This window comes from Ambystoma mexicanum, chromosome 3q, assembly GCF_040938575.1.
Source record: "Ambystoma mexicanum isolate Mex_15411 chromosome 3q, UKY_AmexF1_1, whole genome shotgun sequence".
In the NCBI taxonomy this organism is placed as follows: Eukaryota; Metazoa; Chordata; class Amphibia; order Caudata; family Ambystomatidae; genus Ambystoma; species Ambystoma mexicanum.
The window spans coordinates 675375623-675396010 of NC_090926.1; the positions used below are offsets into that span (position 1 = coordinate 675375623).

The window sequence follows — 20388 nt, forward strand, 5'->3', positions numbered from 1 at the left end:
GGCGGTGGGCCTGCACCAGAGGAGGAAGAACTCACTCCGCATGAGGCTCTCGTTGCGGAGTTCATACCACCTGAATTGGTCGAAGGAGTGGGAGAGATGCTGGACTTTGATGCCCAGTCCAGTGAGTGTTGATGCGTGTTTGTTGAGGACGTGTGTGTTTCACTTGTGGGATGTGTTGTGCATGATTTCTGCTACATGTGACGTGTACATGGTTCTGATGTGTAAGTAATGCAATGCTTCCGTCATGCATGTCTCCTCTGCCTGCATGCGGGACTCCATGTGGGCATGCTCCCTTGCCCCTCCTCCGCCACTCTGCACCCCAGTTCCACCTTTGCACTGGTCTGCTTCAATCTTGCCAATGTGTAGTTTCTTGTTCATGTGTCCTGTGTAGATGCTAACTTCCAGCGTAGAAACTGCCAGACATATGCCGTGTGGTACAGCCTTAGTACTCGATGCAGGGTATCTCACTTGTACTGTGCATGGGTCAGATGTCCCGCAGGGACATGAGTGCCCATTCATGCTCCATGTGCATTGCACGCATGCCCCTATGTGTCCTTGACTGGATGATCACTGTAATATGAATCCTTGGTTACATACATTGCCTGCCATCTCATCAGCCTCCCCATGTCAACTGTGGCTCAGTACTGCGTTGCACACATGTTTAGGCTCTGACAATCTGTGTGGCTCACAGGCCTCAGCCTGTTCAATGGCCAATGACTCTGTCCAACTCTTGTTGTGTCTTCTTCACACGTGGGCGGCCTCAGGAGTTTTCATCATGTGTCCTGCCTACTGTCCCAGCATCATTTGCAGTGTTGTAATTTGAATCACATTAAGCTGTTGATGCCAGTCAACACTGCCTGTCAATACACAGGTGTATGGTCAGCCTTTTGATACCATGCTAGGCATCCCTGCTTTGGTACTGGGGTGGAGGGGTGCTTGGCTTCTAGACATGGGACACATTGAATACACAATGCACGTGATGTGTGAATTTGACATTGCACTGCCTTCACATTTCCTGGCACACACCATGGAGTGCTTGTACATGTAGGTAGTGAGTGGCGTACACATTTTCTGCACTGCATAGACCCACTTCCATGGAAACTGCCACCTTTCAACAGGTCTGATCACAGAAGCTATTCAAAGTAGACCCAGCATGCATGCCAGGTCATATGTTGTGTGTCACATGTCTGCAGGATGCCTTTGCTGTCGGTGTGTGTGTGTCGTGTGCTTCTGACATGTGTAGTGACCTTTTTTCTCTCTATTTTTCAGGTGATGACACAATGGAGGCGGAGGATGGTGTTGTCATGCCAGACACAGGGTTGGTAACACCACATCAACCCGGCACTAGTGGGGGTCGTGGGGTGGTAGGCCACGAAAACCCCCAAGTGCTGCAGTCCATCTTGTCTCTGGCTGCCTAGGAGTCCAGCCTTGATGACGACTCTGACGTCCATGTTGAGTTGGATGAACATCAAGTCCATGTGTCAGGGGCGAGTGATTCTGATGTGGACACTCCTCTGTCTGCGACACCTGCACTGAGGGATCAGACAGTCTTGGTTCCTCCGCCCGTGGTGGATCTGGACGCAGGGTCACCCTCCACACCAGTCACTGATGTGCCTGGGACATCACGTCGACGGGGGCATGTAGTCGTGCAGCCGCAGGCGGTGCCAACACAGCGAGGACCCCCGGTCCTTGGGTCCCTCAGGGGTCAAGCCCAGCAACGCGGTTGCCGCGTGCAACCGCTGTATACTGAGTGGGAGCAAGACATGACTGCCAATTCCGAACGGCAGGGGGCAGCAATGGAGAACATCGCTGAGAGCATGGAGCGTGTGGCCCGATCTGTGCTCCCCCCTGCTAGGCAGGTGCTTCTCCAGCAGCAGGCGGCACGGTCCACGGCCCGCTCGCTCAGGCTGGGCATGGCGGCCTCAGACAGGGCACGCCAGGCTGAAATGTTGTCTTTGCGTCAAGCAATTGCTGCTCACGCAGAGGCGCACATGGATGCCCTGAGGGAGGAGTATGCTTCCCTCAGATCCACTCTGGGTGTCCTTATGATGTCCCAGAGGCAGCAGGCAGAGGAGAGGTTTGCACAGCTTGAGCGTACCATCTCGGCTGAGCTACAGGCTTGCCGGGAGGTGCAGCGGTTATCCAGCCAGGCCTTGCAGGAGGAACTCTGTGTTACACGTGCTACCTTGCAAGAGGAGGCACGTGTATCACGTGAGGTTCTGCATGCAGACCTATGTCACATCGCCACACAGAACCAGGCTCACCCGTCCGGCAGACTTGCTGCCGACGAGGGGCAAGCTGCGGCTAGGCATGGCCAGGCTACTGTGCCACGTCCTCCTTTACAGGATGAGCCAGACTCGGACGACCATCTATCTCCCACTAGGTCGGGCTGTGCAGGCGTTGCGCCCATGGAGGTTTTTTTTTTGGCTCAGCATCATCGCATGTGGATGTTGAGCAGCACCCTGTACCTCCACCCTCCTGGGTGCCTCCCCTCCCCCCCGGGTCGTATGTGGCCATTTTTGATTTTTCTTTTAGTTTAGTTAGTTAAGTTTCTGTTTGATAGTTTAAATAGGTAATGTAGGTTTTCCATTGTTAGTGTAATTAGTTAATAGTTGATTTAGTTTAAAATTGCTAGTCTATTGTGCTTTCATGTGACGGTGCGGCGCTTTGTGGCTTTTGAAGGCATCCACTGTCTGTTCCAGCTGGGCCCTTCATGGTTGTCTTGTGTATGTGTTTGCTGCTTGGGGTCCTTGACTCACATATGCCACTCCTGCCTCCCTTATCCATGGGCTCGCAAGGATGCTTCGGTGTTACAGAATATTACACAAGGGCTTTGGACTGTCATATCTGTGGCATGTCTGGTGCTGTGTGACTTGTGTTGACACCCCTAGTGGGGATGATTTTGGTGTTATTGTCCACTGTTCAGCTTTTGCTAGATGGGGTGTGTCATGATTAATGTGTACATTGATTGCTATGCATTGTGTAGTATGTTTCATATCTTTCCTGTACACGTGCTTGTTGCAATTCATGCTGTAGATAGTGTTCCACACTTTGGATGTGAAAGACGGACTGATGGTGTGATTTGTGATGTGACTCTCTGGCATGGTCAAGTAATGAGATGCCTGATGAGACACACACAGATGACTTTGAAGCATTAATCATGTGTTTCATGCCCTTTCTGCAGGGGGATGAGCTTCCAGAGCACCTTTGCCAGCAGACATGGTCCATTGGACGACGGAATTCTGGACCCGTTTGTTGGTGCCCACATGCACATGTGTGCACAAGCAGAGGAACAGTGATTGCAGACCCACATCCTAGAACTGCTGACATGTTCCAAGGGACTCCAGGCAAGGTGAGCATCACAGGGGGGCCACGACACAGCAAAGCTTGCACCAGGCGAGTTGCACATGCAGGCTTAGTCACAGCACTGAGGGTGAGCTTAGACGAATATTGGTGTTGAAGCACACAATGCAGCTCAGATGTGTTTGTGGACTGATGGCTGTTGATAGTAGGGTTGTCTGGGACACATGCAGGGGCAGTGGTACATACCCTCCAGTACACCAAGGTCCATTGAGGCACTTGTATCAACCATGTAGCCTTCCGAGACATGGAAAGGGGCAGCTCACAGTGACATACAGCAAGGGACATACTCGGGTGCAGTGCATGTCTTTTCCATGTACTTTATGATAAATGCACTGCCAACTTTGTTTCGGTCATGGTGGTACGCAACTTGCTCTGTAGTCATGGCTTGCTATATGGGTCTGTCTGCTTACCCAGGGAACATTGCATGTTGTGTGAATTGTGACACATTGGTGTTCCATTTGCCACGCACCCACCAGCGGCTGACTCACTGCATTGACTGTGTATGACCCGTCACAGGGGTGATGTTATATATGGGTACGAAGCATCGACCCCAGATTGTCTGTTTGTAGAGTTGTTTGTTGCTATGGGGCATGTTTGGTGTTGTGTTTTTGTGTAATTGGCACGTACAGGTTGTTGACTGTGGCTCTCTTTGCAGCATTGCAGTGCTCCTGTAACCGGACCTGAGAGTGCGCAGGCAGGAGGCCAGCACTCAAAACCAGAGCTAAGTGTCTTGTTGTTTTTCTTTCGAACTGCTCTGCATGGGCTTGCTGGGGAGTGTACTAATGCATGGATGTATGTGTGCTTCAATTTGGTATGTTTTTTCTCCCTAATCACCCGTGATCCTATGCAATTTTGAAACCTGTACCCTCTACCCGGTGTTCCTGCTTCCCGTACCTATCCAAGCAACGTTCCCTGACCCTCTTTCCCCGCTGGGGTTGCGGATGTCTGTGTAAGCCCCGAACTTGCAGGCGCAAAAACCCTAGAGGGGGTGGTTGGTTCGTACCACTCCTGAGCCTGGACTACAGAAGGCCATGACAATGATGTCCACGTTTGTTTGGATTGTGTATGTGTTCATGCAGGTTGTACATTTTCGTGCATTCCCTAGTTTCATGTGTCATTCCTCCTCCTCTCTCCTGCCACTCATTCCAGTCATCCAGTGTGTCAACACCTGTCCCGACTGCATATCCCTGAACCTCCTTCCCCACCAGGGTCTCAGGGGCCTGTGTGAGTTTGACCTTGCAGGCACCCGGGACATGGTGGGGGTGGTTGTTTCGTGACACTCCTGCGCCTGTACAGGGGACCTGTGACAGTAAACATCCGTTCATGGTGCATCATCCTATGTCATGTACCACACATGTCTCACATCCTGTTGTGACATTGTTTTGCTGTGCTACCTTGGTTGTTGCATCATTGTGGTAGTACTTGGCCTTTGTGTGGTAATGCTACGTCAAGTCATCTACTGGAGGGTGTTCTGGTTCGTTTTCCTGGCTTGGATTTTGTGATTTTGGACATTGATTATGAGGGTGCAGGCACCTTTTTACACACAAGGTGGGAGATGGTGACGAAGGGTTAAGGTGATCCTGTGGCCAGGTGGAATTGAGGTTTGAAGGCTCCATGACCCAGTTGCAGTTGTTCAGTGGGTCATGGTCATTTGTGAGGGGGGGGGGGTTGTTGTTGATAGTTGCCTTGCCCTGCAGTGTGATGGGAACTCTGACATTGTAATGGTGGTATCCTATGTACATGTTGTATTCTGCTGATCAATGCCTGTTCATGTGTTGTGTTTTCCTTTCAGGTGCGAGGGGATAGTTGTGGTTTGACATGCTGGGGTGTACACATGGTGAATGTTCACATGTGATGTGTAGAGAACACTGATGGTCACTTGAGTGCACATGCATATGTGGAGTGCATGTCCTTGCAGAACCACACACTTGCACTCTGATGCACTACATGTACTCCCACCCTTGCATATCCACGTGTACACTGTTTGCCTTCTGGTGCCCACTGTGTCCCTGCAGCACATGTTCTGTGATCGATTATGGATCCAGTACATGCCTAATTTGCTGTTTCATGTGGTCTGTCACTTAGATGTGATGCTCAGGGTGTGCATCACACACAATGGCTGTTCACTGTGCTGTGCGCTGAGCAGTGTGTTGCAGGAGTAGGACACTGCACACATGAGCTGCAGTGTTGATTTTGCAATGCATAATGTGCATGTAGACAGGCATTTATTGTTATATTGTTATGTTACGTCTACAACTCTTGTAATGCATTTGGAAATGACTTATTTTGGGTGGGAGATTTTGTTGGTCTGTCATTTCATCTGATTCCGGGTCAGGCATCATTGTCTGATGCCACTGTACATTTAGGACATGGCAATGTGTACCTTATCGTTACTGTGTTGGTGTATGGGTATTGCTTGCCATGTCATGTTGTGGTTTGGGAGGGTTTGAGTGACATGACAGTGATGGCCATGGCCTGTTTTGCAGGTGTGTGTGATGCACACCTTGCATGTCAGGGTCATCCGCTTCTCAGAGCAACTAGCTGGGGTTAGATTTCTCTCCGCGGCAGGGCCCTCCCCCTGAAACAGACTTCCTGCCTGACTTGAACTTGAGGGGAACCATCTCCAGTTCTGGAAGCACCTCAAGACCTTCCTCTTTGCTTCTGCTTACTCTCTGCCTCTCCCTTGCAGAATTCTTCACTGGAACTGCACTGGAGCTGCAACTGGGCCACTCTCACCGACCTCGGTCCCTGGCCCAGCCACTCTCCGCTTGCACTGCCTCCCTGGCAACCCCTGCACTGCAGTACTGTCTCTCTATCCCTACAGCCCTCCCTTCCCAGCACTTGTCTGCACTTACCTTTGCAGTTGCCACCAGCCGACCTATGTATTATTTTTTTGGGCTACTTCCCCTGTACTGGACTCCCCCCCCACCCTTCCCTTTGCACTTTTCCCTTCCCCCTACCCCTGCACTTGCACAATCTCAATGACACCTGGCCTAGTAGTACCGTTGTCTGTCTTCCCTTGTTCCCCCCTCCCTGCCTCATCGCGCCTTGAAATACTTGTGTATGGGCCATATCATGTCATATGTCATATGTGTGCCTTTTGGTCACACAGGATAGCTTGTGTTTAAGTAGCTAGGGATGCAGACGATGTGGCACTTCCATGGCAACTATCTCAGGGTGGTAGGGCGTGGCTACGAGAGCCATGTAGGAGGACGCGTTCTGGAGGAGCTCCCGAGATCCTGCAACGATCCGGGCAGATATGTGCGGTACGACGGATCGCTGACCACCGACGATACACATGATGGTGTGTGAAGGTATTGGCCACGCATTGTGAACTTCTGGAGAGAATAGGATTAACGACGACGGAGACCGGTGGCTACGAGTTAAAAGACTCCGCGAACAAAGGGCGACTCAAAATGGCCGACCAGGGCCCGGGACTGGAATAGAGGCGAGTTGTGCGGTGGCCTAGCCGTGAAGGTGCACTGTATACAAACTTGCTACTTTAGCAACCGATCGATTTCCTGAGCCATGTCGAACAGGCCGGTGCGGCCGAAGGTGAAACAGCCTACCTTAGACGATTTTACTAAAACTCCCCCAAGCCAGGACACTACCAAAAGTAAGGATGCGCTGGCTGGGAGTGGCACGACGTCTTCGTGCACCAACCAAGAAATCCTGGCGGCGATTGTGGAACTGAGGGCGGCCTGGGAATCAAAGCTGGAACTGGCCGTTACTGAACTGAAGATTGCACTGGATCGCAAGGTCGGAGAGGTCCAAGAGGACGTTAATCTGCTACGACAAGATGTCAGGGCCCTGGCGGAGCGCACGGAGTCCCTCGAAAAAGAAGTTGGCCCGAATACAGCAGATTGCGCCACTCATAAGGCTGACTTGCATGCCCTGACACAAAGGATGGGCAACCTGGAGAGCAGAGCGGAGGAGGCAGAGGGACGAGCCCGTCGCAACAACATCCGCATCGTGGGCCTACCGGAGGGGGTGGAGGGCCGTGACCCTACGGATTTCATCGAATCCATGTTCTTACAGGAGATACCTGGAGGGGCCCTATCTCAAGGATTTGCAGTAGAAAGAGCACATAGAGCCCTAACTAGGAGGCCACCTCCGGGGAACCCGCCTAGGCCTGTGATCGCCAAAATCCTTAACTACCGCGACCGGGAGAGGATACTGGAATACTTCCGTAAAGGAGGGACGATCACGAGAGGAGCGGCAAACATCACGGCTTATCCAGATTATACTCTGACTGTACAGCGTAGTCGCATGAACTTTGGGTCTGTAAAGCGGAGGCTGAGAGAAGCAGGCCACAAATATATGTTACTCTATCCTGCAAAATTGAAGGTCTTCCATGCACATAAAACCTTGTTTTTTGAAACCCCGGAGGATGCTATGGGATGGCTCGATGCGCAAGGATGCCCCCAGGAATCAGAAGTTCGGCCCAGAAAGGGCTCGGAAGAGATACTGGAATCGTAAAATGGCGTCGCAAGATGGCGTGGCTCGTGGGACTTGAATATAGTCGGTGTGACACCTTCGGTAAAGAAGGTCAGATGATTGCACTATTTGTCAAGACATTGGGAATGTTTATTTGATCGGGAGCCTTGCGGGGCGATACTCTCTACCCCACAATAGTTTTAGTTGGGTGGCCGTTAGGGTGACCTCACCCTACTGGGCTCCGATCACCGACCGGTGCTTGCGGAGCTAGATGTGGGTGTGCCTGAGCTCTGAGGCTGGAGCTGGGCAGCAGTTGGGGTGTGTGATGTTGGGGAAGGCACGGGTGGGGGGAGGGGAGGGAAGTTGGGGTTTGGTTGTGTATATAGTTGAAGGGAGTTTGAGCTTATATGAGGAGTTACTGGACCGAAACGCTATCTGTGTCATGAGGGCGGTTGGGGGTCGCTACATGGGAGGCAGGGAGGAACGTACTTGCCATGGGAGACCTTACGATTGTCACCTGGAATGTCAGGGGACTTAATAGTTATTTAAAAAGGAATAAAGTTATGTTGTACCTCAAAAGGCAGAGGATTGACATTGCACTATTGCAAGAAACACACCTGAACCGGCACAAGTTAGAACTGGTTGAGAAGAAGTGGAGTGGCATGGTGGTGGGCTCCCCGTACTCTGCCTATGCCAGGGGAGTGCTAATCTGGGTAGCACCGCACGTTCCGTTCAGAGTCACGTGGCAGGAGGTGGACACGGAGGGCAGGCTGGTTATGCTCAGAGCCCTGGTAGAGGATAGAGAGGTTTGCATTATTAACACATACGCCCCCAATCAGAATGCTGCCGCATACTTCAGGACCCTATGCACCCGTCTGGGCACATGTGTGGGGGGAGCGATCATTTGGGGAGGGGACTTTAACTGTGTTCTCGATCCAAGGGCAGATAGGTCCGATGATAGGATTGATCGGCCCACCCCGGCGGCCAGAGTATTACAGACGTTGCTGGGCGACTTTGGGCTGGCGGATGTTTGGCGACTGAAATTCCCTGATACCTCGCAGTATTCTCACTACTCTGCTCCACAGCGCCTACACACGAGATTGGATTATTTCTTTGCCACGTCAGAAGTGGTGATGGCGACCACTCAAATTGAATATAAAGCGAGGGTCCTGTCGGACCACTCGCCCTTAGTGTTGACCTGGCAGTATGGCCGCCCTCGTGCACGGATACCTACATGGCGCCTCCGTGCGGAGGCGCTTAGGGACACGGTTTTTAGGGAGGACATCAGGGAGGCGATCCAGCGGTACTTTGAGGTTAACACGGGCAGTGTAGATTCGGCTGGTACACTTTGGGAGGCATTCAAGGTTGTGTTACGAGGGGACGCTATTTCCAAGTCAAAGGGCCTGCAGGGTGGGATTCTGATGGAGCTAGAGAAGGCGGAGAGACAATTGGAGCGCGAATGTAGCAAGGCAGGAGGGGATCCAGACCTAGTACTTGAGCTGCAGCAGCGGTGTTCGGAGCTTTGGGAGAGGCTCTGTAACCTTAACTATAGGAAATATGTTGAGAGGCAGCATGCGGGTGGAGACAAAACTGGCCGCCTACTGGCATGGTTATATAAGAGAGAAACCCCTAGGCCCCCGATCAGGATGATAGTTAGAGAGGACGGAGAGGAGGTAGACACCCAAGAAGGAGTTAATGCAGCCTTCCTTGATTATTATAGAGCACTGTATGAGGACATAGGGGGAGAATATCAGGCAGAGATCAGAACTACATTGGAAGACATAGAGCTGCCCAGGATTAGTGATGAAGAAAGAGAGGAGCTGGACGCACCTATTACACTAGAGGAACTGGAGGAGGTAGTGAAGGGATTGCCCACTTGTAAGACTCCGGGCACGGACGGACTCCCGAGTGAGTTTTATAAAGTGTATGGGGCAGAGATACTCCCCCCGATGCTAGAAATGTTCAATGAATCTTTCGAGAAGGGTCGGTTACCGGAAACGCTCAGAGAAGCGCTGATAGTGCCGCTCCCCAAGCCTAATAAACCCCGACAAAGCTGTGGATCGTATAGGCCGCTGTCGATGTTGAACCAGGACAGCAAGATCCTGACGGCGGCCCTGGCCAACAGGCTACGAAGGGTCATCAGTAAACTGATACACCCGGATCAGACGGGCTATGTCCCCAACAGGAATATAACTCACAATCACAGGCGACTTCACCGGGTGATTGAAGAGGGGAACAGGAGTGATGAAGAGATGGTGGTGGTGTCCCTAGATGCAGTTAAGGCATTTGATTCAGTGAGGTGGCCGTGGTTGCTGGCGGCCTTGGAGGGGTACGGGTTTGGGCCTGGCTACGTGAGGTGGGCGAAACTGCTGTACAGCGAGCCACTGGCCAGGGTGCGCACAGGATCTGTGATATCCAGAAGGTGGCGACTTAGCAGAGGCACCAGACAGGGATGCCCCTGGTCCCCGATGCTGTACATATTGGCCCTGGAGCCCCTGGCGGTGTACCTCAGACAACAATATGACTTGGTTGGCATCGAGGTGGGAGGAGAGAACCATTTGATATCCCTATATGCTGACGACCTGTTGTTGTACCTGAAGTATCCGGAGGAAAACCTCCAGTACATTTTGGAGGTCATGGAAAAGTATGCGGAGTTGTCCGGCATAGCGGTTAATCCCAGTAAATCAAGCATGTTTCCGCTGGGGAGCTTCATTGGGGTCCCTCTGGAACGGTTGCCGGTGTTGCCCGTGCCCTGGGCAACTGAGTCTTTCCGCTACCTCGGAATTGATGTATATCATGCTGTGAAGGAAGAACACTTGCACAATACCGAGGCGGCGGTAAAGAAAATCCGCGATAGTATGCGGTTTTGGGAGAAGCTGCCGCTGGCAATGGTGGGCCGGGGGGCGATGCTTAAAATGGGGGTCCTGCCCAGGCTTTTGCACTTTTTCAGCAATATACCATACTTGATACCCAGGAAGTTCTTTGTCAAACTTGATAGTGTATGCAGGGACTTCCTGTGGGTAGCCTTATGGAAACTGCAAAATTTCCACGATAGGGGAGGTATCAAGCTGCCGAACTTTGAGGCCTATTATGTGGCCAGCCAGCTGCAATACGTGACCAAATGGCTCTCTGATGAGGAAACTCCTGAGTCTAGGCTGGTTGGGAGGGACTGCGCCCCGTTTTATCTAAAGGAGGTTGTCTGGGTCCCTAGGTCGGACTTGCAAGGATGCCCATGTATGTTGCTGTTGGGGTGGAGAATTTGGCGCAGAATGTGCCAGTTGATTGAGAGCCCGTACCCGTGTTCCCCGCATGTGCCACTGGTCGCCCTAACTATGGGGGACAGCCAGCTCAGGAAAATTATCAGGACATATTGGGAAACGGTTGGGCTGGCCACATTGGGAGACATATGGCAGGATGGGGCCATTAGAGAATTCGTAGACCTGGGCGAAGAAACAGGGCTGCACGGTGGCCAATATGTTACATATCTAAGGCTGGTACAGATCATCCGCAAGACTTGGCCGGAGACGGTGCTAGCGGAAGATCCGGACGCACTGATCGGAACGATATATGATATATCAGAGGGCGGGAATGAGATCTCTAGATTATATGAGGTGGTGATGACCCGGGTGGGGAATGACTTGATGGATTTGAGGCTTGATTGGGAAGCAGAAGTGGGGGCACAGATGACTGATGGGATGTGGGAACGGGCCATGGGATACCATAAGAAAGTGTCCAGGAATGCTAGATTGCAGCAAATACAGCTGTACATCACGCACAGAGCATATATGACCCCGAAGAAAATAGCTAAGTTTGTGAACGCAGGTAGACAAGCATGCCCGAAATGCGATGAAGAAGACGCAGGTATGACACATATGTTCTGGTCCTGCCCAGTGATTGAAGGCTTTTGGGGGGAAGTGGCACAGAAATTAGCAGATAAGGGGGTTCTGCTACGCATTGACACGGCCTGGGCCTGCCTCCTGGGAGGGTTCCCTAGACCACGGAACACCAAACATCTCGGGAAACTGAGAGACCTGGCGTATGTACTTGCTAAGAGAAGGATAGCTATGAGTTGGAAGCAACGCCATGGGCCAAGAATAGAGATATGGTGGCGGGACCTGCAGAAGTGGGCGGAGGCCGAAACGGTGGTATGGCAGGAAGCGTGTGGTAATTGTGGGGAGGAAGGAGTGGGCAACCTGGCGGCTTGGAGAATGTTAATTACGGGACTGTTTGGCACGGAAATGAACCCTGCTGCTTCTGAGAGGGGCGACGCCCGGCCCCACCAAGTGTACACAGAACTGTAAGGTTGATAAGCTCTTGGGGGGAGGGGGGGTTTTGAAGTGCAGTAACATGGCACTAATTGATGTTTACAGTTTGTAATGTATAATGCTGCAAGTTTGGTTTGTACTGTTTTATTTTGAAAATAAAAAAATATTTAAAAAAAAAAAAAACTATCTCAGGGTGGTAGGGTTGTGACAGTTGACTGTCTCTTTGTCATCATCGATTGTCACCTGGTATGTGCCAGGCCTGTGTGCACTCCGCAGGGGTGGGAGTTTAGGTGAAAAATGTGGCCACAAGCTGGGTCCGGGCTTCCTCGCCACGTGCCCTGTCCCCTCCCATGGGCAGCGCCTGTGGTTGGGGATGTGGGGGCACCACCATGTCCACCGGGACGCCCTGCTGTGTAGCAACATTGTGCAGGACACATGCTGCCACAATGATCCTGCACACTACTGGTGGTGCATAGAGTAGTTGCCCACCAGAGCGGTCAAGGGAGCGGAAACGTGACTTGAGCACTCCGAATGTGCGCTCCACTATGGCCTGGTTGCAATATGGGCGGCGTTGTTTCTTACCTGGGGTGGTGTGGTGGGGTTCCGGATTGGCGTCATCATGTGGTTGCTCAGAGGGTAGGCACTGTCCCCTGGGGAGGTGATAATAGTTGAGATTATTAGGGTTTGGATATTTGTCTGTGTGTGACTTGCATGCATGTGCAAGGGCATTTGTACTGACCTAGGAGCCATGTGTCGCCATGCTGCCCAGCTTCCAGGGCCCGGCTCAGGGCGGACATTCTGTATATGAAACTGTCATGGGTGGAGCAAGGGTAGTTTGCATAGACAGAGGTGATGATTCCCTTTGCATCGCATACCACCTGTACATTGATGGAATGCCAGGGCTTGCGGTTTCGGTAGATGTGCTCAGTGGCCCTAGGTGGACGTAGGGCCACATGGGTGCAATCTATGGCACCGAGCACTTTGGAGAAGTGTGCCACCCTGAAAAAATCCAGGACAACGGCCTGCCTTTCTGCGGGTGTTCTGGGCATGTATATGTGCCTGCGGACTGAGGGGTGCGCTGTCATGATTGCCAGTACCTAGTGTAGGCAGCGTGACTGCATGGCCTGTGAGACCCGCCCTCCCCCACTATGGCAGTGGTCCGCTGAAATGACCCAGTGGCCAAAAAATGCAGGACATTGAGCAGCTTCTCCAAGGGGCTCAATGCTTGGGAGCAAAGGGTGGGGGATGTAAGGTCATCTTCCCACTCCCTGACCAGGTCTAGGATGATATGGGGTGGAAACCTATACCTGCCGTAGACGTGGTCGTCAGGCATCCCAAAAAGGCTTGTCCGTGGTGCGAAAATGCGTGCCCTGGCTATTCTCCTCCTCCTGCGGTGTCCCACGATCAGTGCAGCAACAAATGGGGCATTCATCGTAGCTGTATATACGCGTTTGTTTTGTTTTGTTGACACCTGTGCACGTCTTTTGCCGTGCGCGGGTTTCCCGTATTCGGATACGTGGTAAGACTGTACGTCCGAGTGTCATCGCGTGTGATCGGAGGGGAGTGAGCGTACACGCGATTGGCCTGGGTACGTGTGTTTCGGGGTGTGCGGGAAGTTGAACAAGCGATTAGCCTGGGTACGTGTGTTCCCGGGTGCGCGGGAACTTTCACACGCGATTGGTGGAAATCCACGTGTGTTCTGTCATCACGTGCAATGAGGGAAACACCCGCGCGCGTCACGTCACAGACGCGCTAAGGTCCTTTGGTCCAATGAAATCGCATATGCGTGCATACGCGCTAAGGGCCTTTCCTCGAATTACACGCTGACGTGCAGATTTGTCACGTGCCAAATCACTCCGTATCAAGCTGGCCACGCGTAAGCACATGGAAGACCACGCTCCTGCCCAGAAGGCCGAACTACTGCCCCCCAGATCCCCGAGCACGCTCCCACCTGCCATCTGCTGCTGCCTGACTGCCTGCTGCCCACGTGCCCTGCCATTTGCTGCCTGCACATCAGCCAGGGGTGCTGTCGCTGTGACCACCCCTGCTGGAACCGAAGACTCCCGACTGGGATTCCATCGCTCCACAGCCAAGCCCCAGGACCCAGTTGCCCACCCACTCCTGCCTCTGGGGTTGTCATGTCGGGGCAAACACCATCTGAGACCACTGACAACCCCCGGCCAGAGAGGCAGAGGGGCACCAGCTTCAGTGCCACCGAAGTTGGTGTCCTGGTGGAGCAAGTCCTGGGGCAGTATGATACCCTCTTCGGAAGTTCCCGCGCCGACAAGGAAGGACGGACTCGGATCTGGACTGACATCGTGACTGCCATCAACGCGGAGGGAGTGGCAGACCGCGACTTACAACATGTCAAGAAGCGCTGGGAGGACTTCAGGTCCAGGACGCTGAACAAGGCCCGGCGCCTCTTGAAGGCAGCGGATGCCAAGGGGCGCCGGGGCCACTTGTCGGAAGAACAGATGAGGGTCCTGGAACGCATGTCCCCAGCGCTCCACGTCCAGGTCCTTGAGAGGCAGACCCGTCTGGAGTCGAGCGGTAAGTGTACATGCATCCTGATTGTGAGCAGTGCGTGTGGTGATTTTTCAGTAGTGTGCAGGTTGCACATCTGTTTGTATGGGGTCGAGTATGGGTGGGGGTGTACAGGGCCGTGGGGCTAACACATGCGAGGGCTGGAATGTGTGAGACATGGATGGTGCTTGTGTGTGTAGGCTTGCATGCCAAATGCAGTTGTGTGGGCACACATGTTTGGATGAATGTATATGTAAGTAGACATGTCCGTGATGTCACGCATGTATGTTGTTTTCATATGCATGTATCAGCACTGTGTACATGTGCATGTGTGTGTATTTGACAAGGGTGCAACAGTGATGCAACATGGATGCATGTGACAGCGGCATGTGGAAGCCTGATCGGCAGATGTGACATGGATGCCCGTCTGAACACTGCGACACTTGGCAGAGGTGTACACATGCATGCAAGTGTGGTGGTGTGTGTACATGTGTGGTGCACTTCCTGTGTTGCATGTGATGTCTGGCTCACCTTTGCCTGCTCATGCTGTTGTATGTGTATGGATGGTGCTGGCAGTTGTGGTATGGCTCATGTGTGCGAGTTGAAATGACATGTGTGTTGGGGATTGTGATGACATGTCTGAGGTTTGCCAATGCCACTCATGAACAACTGTCATGTGTGTATGTGTCCATTGTACAGTGCCCTGATGCCTGTGTTTTATTTCTCCCTGTCTGCAGCGTCAACTGATGAAGAGGGCGGAGAAGGTGCTGTGGAGCACAGCGGCGGGGATCCCACCGCCAGCCGGCGACGCAAGGCCCGGCTCCCCTCCCATGTTGTGATCTCGTCAGGGAGTGAGGAGTCCGGTGCCGCGTCCCAGGCCGCAGCTGCCGGGGGGAGGTCCAAGAGGCGGAGGTTGGAGTTGGACTCCTCGGCAGCAGAAGGGGCAGCTGGGACCCCACAGGGCCCAACAGGGGAAGATGCCACGGAGTCAACCAGGTTGGTGGGAGGTTTGGTGGAGGAGGAGGCCGTGCAAGCAACAGAGACGGGGTCTGGAGGTGGGGATCCCACTGGTGCTAGTGGTGCAGTGCAGGACCAGGGACAGGAGGCAGCACAGGCCGCCGCGGAGGTGCCTGTGTGCAATCCTGTCCCTGCATCATCTTGCACCAGCAGGGATGCCTACGTCCAGACCCGTTTTCAGGCAGAGGATGAGCTCACGTCAACTGGCCTTCCTCTGCCTGCGGACGTGGCTATCCGGGTCCGGGTTGAGCCTGTTCTGAGTGGTGTGGCGTTGCGTCAACGGGCCATGCGAGGTGACCTGCAGTCTTTTCATGAGGAGACTGCACGTCATCTCGAATGGCTCGTTAACCACATCAGCCTGCTGGGACAGGTCACCCAGGCCGGATTCCTCCGTATGATGGGGCTTGCTACGACCCCCTCCTCAACTGGACCCCCTACGCGCCAGTCGTCCTCCGTGCCATCTTCCCACCCATCAGTCACCTGGGTGCCCTGTGGAGCTGCCTCTGACGGTGCGGCCAGGCTGGTGGAGGAGGCATCCCTGCCACAGTCGCGAGTCGGACGTCCAGCAGGGGTGGCCACATCAACGACTGCACCCCAGCCGGCGGAGGATGTGCAGGCAGCAGGAGGCAGTGCACGGGCAGAGTCACAGCAGCAGCAGCAATGTGGTGGGAGCCATGAAGGCTCGGGGCCTTCAACATCGGAGGGGCAGGCATCGGCCGGAGGGCAGGAGGACCCAGGACAGAGAGTGTCTTCCGTGTGGCAGCGGTTGGGCCACGCCATAGATGCGGAGCGGCAGCGGGCGGAAGAGGCACGGCTCACAATGGTCAGGGCGGAGAACTCCATGCGGAGGGCCCTGAGGCGGGCCGAGTGCCTCGAGGCAATTCGCAGGGGTTTGGAGGTGGACACGTCGACGGCCCTGCGGACCCTCGGGGCCATGGAGGAGGCCCGCCTCCGGGACATTGAGCAGGAGTTCGATGATGCCCTGCCCCGGGACATCCACAAGTGAGCCGTCAAACTAGCCCGCTGCCCTTGTACATAGTTATGTAGGTAGTGTTAGGTTTCATTTTTTTGGGGATTTTATTTGGACCTTTCGGACATTGGCCACATTTTTGTATATAGTTTATTTTATTAGTTAGTGTAGTTAGATAGATAGGTTTCCTTTCTTTTGTTGGGATAATGGACCCTGGCTTGTTCCCATGTACATAGTTCACTGTTGGATTGTATTTTTCTTTCACATTTTAACCATGGAGCAATGGCTTTCTTTTTTAGTTCCCATTGGATTTTGTTTTGTGGACAGTGACTTTGGACACCATTACTTTGGGATATGATTTTTGGTTTTGCTTTTTTTCACGGACATGCTTCTTTTGATTTTTGTACATTCACATTTTTGTTTCTATTTATGTTTGCTTTAATACATATTTTTTATCATACTTCAATGTGTAGTATCATCTCATTGGTTTCATGCATTTCATGATATGGGTTTTGAGATTCACTGACACCCATTGGGTGTATGTGAGGGAAATGTGTTTGTTTCGGAACTTGCAATTGGTGTTCTGTGATGTAATTGCCAATTATGAGTGGGTGGATGCAATACTCGGGTGGGTGTTTCGCATTTGGAGGCTGACCATAGGGACCAGGGATCTAGATTGTGATGACATGTTGGCTGGGGAACATGAGTTGGACATGGGTGTGGGCCTGCTGGCAGGTGCCCCACAGTGCTGGGAGGTGGGAGTGGTGGGGGACATGAGTTGCACATGGGTGGGGGCCTGCTGGCAGGTGCCCCACAGTGCTGGGGGGTGGGGGTGGTGGGAGACATGGGTGGGGCCTGGTGGAGGGTGCCCCTGCACTGCTGGGGGGTGGGGGCGGTGGGAGACATGGGTGGGGGCCTGGTGGAGGCTACCCCTGGTGGCTGGGGGGTGGGGGTGGTGGGAGACATGGGTGGGGGCCTGGTGGAGGGTGCCCCTGCACTGCTGGGGAGTGGGGGTGGTGGGAGACATGGGTGGGGGCCTGGTGGAGGGTGCCCCTGCACTGATGGGGGGTGGGGGTGGTGGGAGACATGGGTGGGGGCCTGGTGGAGGGTGACCCGCACTGCTGGGGGGTGGGGTGGTGGGAGACATGAGTTGGACATGGGTGGGGGCCTGCTGGCAGGTGCCCCACAGTGCTGGGGGGTGGGGGGAGTGGGAGACATGGTTGGGGGCCTGGTGGAGGGTGCCCCTGCACTGCTGGGGGGTGGGGGTGGTGGGAGACATGGGTGGGGGCCCGGTGGAGGCTGCCCCTGGTGGCTGGGGGGTGGGGGTGCTGGGAGACATGGGTGGGGTCCTGGTGGTGGGTGCCCCTGCACTGCTGGGGGGTGGGGTGGTGGGAGACATGGGTGGGGGCCTGGTGGAGGGTGCCCCTGCACTGCTGGGAGGTGGGGGTGGTGTGAGACATGGGTGGGGGCCTGGTGGAGGCTGCCCCTGATGGCTGGGGGGTGGGGGGGTGGGAGACATGAGTTGCACATGGGTGGGGGCTTGCTGGCAGGTGCCCCACAGTGCTGGGGGGTGGGAGGGGTGGGAGACATGGGTGGGGGCCTGGTGGAGGGTGCCCCTGCACTGCTGGGGGGTGGGGGTGGTGGGAGACATGGGTGGGGGCCTGGTGGAGGGTGCCCCTGCACTGCTGGGGGTTGGAGGTGGTGGGAGACATGGGTGGGGGGCCTGGTGGAGGCTGCCCCTGGTGGCTGGGGGTGGGGGTGGTGGGAGACATGAATTGGACATGGGTGGGGGCCTGCTGGCGTGTGCCCCACAGTGCTCGGGGGTATGGGGGGTGGGAGACATGGGTGGGGGCCTGGTGGAGGGTGCCCCTGCACTGCTGGGGGGCGGAGGTGGTGGGAGACATGGGTGGGGGGCCTGGTGGAGGCAGCCCCTGGTGGCTGGGGGGTGGGGGTGGTGGGAGACATGAATTGGACATGGGTGGGGGCCTGCTGGCATGTGCCCCTGGTGGCTGGGGGTGGGGGTTCTGGGAGACATGGGTGGGGGCCTGGTGGAGGGTGCCCCTGCACTGCTCGGGGGTCGGGGTGGTGGGAGACATGGGTGGGGGCCTGGTGGAGGCTGCCCCTGGTGGCTGGGGGGTGGGGGTGGTGGGAGACATGATTTGCACATGGGTGGGGGCCTGCTGGCAGGTGCCCCACAGTGCTTGGGGGTATGGGGGTGGGAGACATGGGTGGGGGCCTGGTGGAGGGTGCCCCTGCACTGCTGGGGGGTGGGGGTGGTGTGAGACATGGGTGGGGGCCTGGTGGAGAGAGCCCCTGCACTGCTGGGGGGTGGGGGTGGTGGGAGACATGGGTGGGGGCCTGGTGGAGGCTGCCCCTGGTGGCTGGGGGGTGGGGGTGGTGGGAGACATGGGTGGGGGCCTGGTGGAGGGTGCCCCTGCACTGCTGGGGGGTGGGGGTGGTGTGAGACATGGGTGGGGGCCTGGTGGAGGGTGCCCCTGCACTGGTGGGGGGTGGGGGTGGTGGGAGACATGGGTGGGGGCCTGGTGGAGGCTGCCCCTGGTGGCTGGGGGGTGGGGGTGCAGGGAGACATGGGTGGGGGCCTGGTGGAGGGTGCCCCTGCACTGCTGGGGGGTGGGGGTGGTGGGAGACATGGGTGGGGGCCTGGTGGAGGCTGCCCCTGGTGGCTGGGGGGTGGGGGTGCAGGGAGGCATGGGTGGGGGCCTGGTGGAGGGTGCCCCTGCACTGCTGGGGGATGGGGTGGTGGGAGACATGGGTGGGGGCCTGGTGGAGGCTGCCCCTGGTGGCTGGGTGGTGGGAGACATGAGTTGCACATGGGTGGGGGCCTGCTGGCAGGTGCCCCACAGTGCTGGGGGGTGGGGGTGGTGGGAGACATGGGTGGGGGCCTGGTGGAGGGTGCCCCTGCACTGCTGGGGGGAGAGATGGGTGGGGGCCTGGTGGAGGGTGCCCCTGGTGGCTGGGGGTGCAGGGGGACATGCGTTGGTGGGCAGTAGTGCAAGTTGACATGTGGGTTGGCTGGGGGGCATGGCCATGGTGGATGGGGTGCCTGCAGGACATGTGCAGGGTAGGCCCCTGTGGTGTGAGCCACCTGCAGGGGCCGTGGAGGGTGTAGAGGGAACACCTGGGAGGACCCACACGTGCAATTCACGTGTGGTGCTCCCCGCGCACCCCTGTAATACACGTACCCTGCTGATGTTGCGTGTGATACTTCCCCCGCAACCCGAAATACACGTACCCTGATGAGATCGCGTGTGTAACTTCCCGCGCACCCCCGAAATACACGTACCCCGCTCAATCGCGTGTGTAACTTCCCGCGCGCCCCCGAAATACACGTACCCCGCTCAATCGCGTGTGTAACTTCCCGCGCGCCCCCGAAATACACGTACCCCGCTCAATCGCGTGTGTGACTTCCCGCGCACCCCCGAAATACACGTACCCCGCTCAATCGCATGTGTGATTTCCCGCGCACCCCCGAAATACACGTACCCCGCTCAATCGCGTGTGTAACTTCCCACGCACCCCCGAAATACACGTGCCCCGCTCAATCGCGTGTGTAACTTCCCGCGCACCCCCGAAATACACGTGCCCCGCTCGCACAGGCCCAATTGCTGTATGTTGCCACTTTTGTAATGCGCAGGGACTCTACCGCCTGCCTTCGTGTGGCGGACGTGTTTCAGCTTGTGCGTGTCTTTGGCTGTGCATGGCTTTGCCCTATTCGATTCCATGAATACATGTGGTTCGAGTGCGTGTGGGCGTTCCGTCTGCTTCCCTGCAGTACATCCCCAGTTACGCCCT

General features: G+C 55.3%; 1 protein-coding gene across 3 annotated transcripts in view; it reads right to left on the minus strand.

Moving 5' to 3' along the window:
* Nucleotides 1–20388, minus strand: part of LOC138582873 (testis-expressed protein 47-like) — a 253568-nt gene that overhangs the window by 105647 nt on the left and 127533 nt on the right. The window lies entirely within an intron of this gene.